The following is a 2,887-nucleotide window of genomic DNA, read 5'->3' on the forward strand; positions in this document are numbered from 1 at the left end:
CAACGGAACACCCTGCTCATGAAATTAACGTGCAAGTGGCTGAGCACTCCACAGACACGTGTACCCTTAACGTAGTTCTCGGGGGATATTCAGCGTGACACAGAGTGTGACAAGGCTGACCCTTTGAATTACAGGCACAACAGAAACAGGAAGTAAGAGTGAGAGAAAGTTGTGGTGAAAGAGTACAGCAAGGTTCGCCACCATCCCCTGCCGGAGCCTTGTGGCGCTTTAGGTGTTTTCGCTCAATAAACACTCACAATGCCCGGTCTGGGAATCGAAACCGCGATCTTATGACCGCGAGTCCGCTGCCCTAACCAATGGCTCATTGCGCCTATCCTGATCCAGTAGCTCTATAATAAATGTTTTTCCAGATGTGACAATCTTCTCTTATTTAGGCACAGTATATCTTGGACTACACTGTTTAATATGTCACTCCTTGGTCTTGTTTAACCCCAGGCCAGTCTTGATCCAGCAGATCTATGATCAAAGTTGTTTTCAGCTGTGACAATCCCTTCTTTTATGCAGGCATAGTGTATCTAGGACTACATTATCTAATGTGTCCTCCCGTATTGTTACCTCCAGGTCAACTGTAATACAAACGATCTATGATTAAGGATGGTCCAATTGTGACCACCCTGTCCTTTATTCAGATATAGTGTACCTTGGACTATTTTTTATCTAATGTATCCTAACAGATGCATAGTCAAAGGCATTCCAGATGTGCCCATCCTGTCTTTTAACCATTGTATGCCATGGTCATCTTTGCCTTTCTTCCTTTCAGGGTCAACAACTAAAATACCAGTTCTGTACTGAGGCTCATTCTCTTATTTTTTCTCTCTGTCTCCCTTTCTGGAAGAAGTTTACCCGGGTCAGACCTACAACAGGAATAAAAATTTAAAAAATACATATATAGGCGCAGGAGTGGCTGTGAGGTAAGTAGCTTGCTTACCAACCACATGGTTCCGGGTTCAGTCCCACTGCGTGGCACCTTGGGCAAGTGTCTTCTACTATAGCCTCGGGCCGACCAAAGCCTTGTGAGTGGATTTGATAGACGGAAACTGAAAGAAGCCCGTTGTATATATATATATGTGTGTGTGTGTGTGTGTTTGTCCCCCCCCCCCACCATCGCTTGACAACCGATGCTGGTGTGTTTGCGTCCCCGTAACTTAGCGGTTCAGTAAAAGAGCAGCAATAAAAGTTAATCCATGACCAGCCTGGAGCATTCCATATGTTTCTCTAGCATTTTTGCCCAGTTTAACACAAAGCATTAGTGCCTAGTGAGCTTCCAAATGTTGCTACTGGCATTCTGCGAAACCAGTCAGCTGTGACAAGTAGTGTTTTGTAGGTCATGCTCAAAGAGCTGTGACAATTGTCTCGTTGAATCTGGAATAACAAAAGTTGGCAGGTCAGATTATTGGAGGCATAATAATGGATTTACTAAAATCACAAGAGTCTAGCACAGTTATTATAAACGACATCCTAAAAAATGTCTCCAAACTTCTGGAATGCACACGAGGCTCATCTTTTAGGCGTTTTCAGCTCAGAATTTCTGGGACCTCCATTGACACTGGCTTACGTATACTGTCCGACCCCTATATACTGCATTAATATTCCTCACACTTTCCATTGCATTGTTGCCTTTATTGAACTCATAAAGCAAAATATGCCGAATATGCTCCTTTATCACTTCCATTATCATCATCATCGTCATCATCATCGTTTAACGTCCGCTTTCCATGCTAGCATGGGTTGGACGATTTGACTGAGGACTGGTGAAACCGGATAGCAACACCAGGCTCCAATCTAATTTGGCAGAGTTTCTACAGCTGGATGCCCTTCCTAACGCCAACCACTCAGAGAGTGTAGTGGGTGCTTTTACGTGTCACCCGCACGAAAACGGCCACGCTCGAAATGGTGTCTTTTATGTGCCACCCTTCAAAACTTGCACTAAGAATAAGGACAAGGTAAAATTATTACCTGCATTTATAGCAAGTTGATGCAGGTAGTTTACCCCGGTTCCCGTCCCACTGTTAGTTTGTGCAATTGAAAAAAACTGCATTATTTATGGGATGACCCAATATATATAATGCTAGGTACCTGTATTGTATTGTTGCTGTCTTAGTAATATGCACATGAAATGATGCAACGTTCGTTATTTTGATTGTGAAACTGTTCTATATTTAAGAGATGAAGAATTATTTACATTATTTACATTTGACGGATATTCGTCCACGGGCATATGGCGTAGTGGTTAAGAGCGCGGGCTACTAACCCCAAGGTTCCGAGTTCGATTCACGGCAGCGACCTGATTAATAATAGTAATAATAATAATAATAATAACATAATAATAATAATAATAATAGTAACATCGATAGGAATGAGAACCCAGGTTCGAAATTTCCCCAAGACACCTGACGAAGGCTGGAGGGTATATCAGCCGAAACGTGTTAACAACAAACAAGATGAGGACGAATATCCGTCAAATGTAAATAATGTAAATAATGTTTGATTGTGAAGTTGTGCACTGTTTCTGAATGTAGGATTGCAGTCACTGTTGCACCGGTGTTGCACTGGTGTTGCACTGGTGTGTTTCAATCAGAAATATTTTAGAGAGCTTAACATTTTTTTTGAGAATTATGTCGCATTTTGTTTCCATCAACCTAACATATATGGTCCTGATGTATACATCTACATAAATATCTATATATACATGCATGCATATATGTATGTGTGTGTGTGTGTGTGTGTGTATACATACATATATATGTACACATATACATACATGAATGTGTACACTATGCATTTGTATACAGTTGTGCTTGAGCATGTATGTATATATATGTATGTGTGTCTATATATATATATATATATATATATATATATATAT

General features: G+C 40.9%; 2 protein-coding genes across 3 annotated transcripts in view; one reads left to right on the plus strand and one right to left on the minus strand.

Moving 5' to 3' along the window:
* The window catches only part of LOC106875126 (uncharacterized protein DDB_G0283697), a 49,938-nt gene that overhangs the window by 18,883 nt on the left and 28,168 nt on the right, over positions 1–2,887 (minus strand). The window lies entirely within an intron of this gene.
* Positions 1–2,887, plus strand: part of LOC106875125 (XK-related protein 4) — a 23,688-nt gene that overhangs the window by 1,245 nt on the left and 19,556 nt on the right. The window lies entirely within an intron of this gene.

The sequence above is a fragment of the Octopus bimaculoides genome, chromosome 28, assembly GCF_001194135.2.
Source record: "Octopus bimaculoides isolate UCB-OBI-ISO-001 chromosome 28, ASM119413v2, whole genome shotgun sequence".
NCBI classification, from domain to species: Eukaryota; Metazoa; Mollusca; class Cephalopoda; order Octopoda; family Octopodidae; genus Octopus; species Octopus bimaculoides.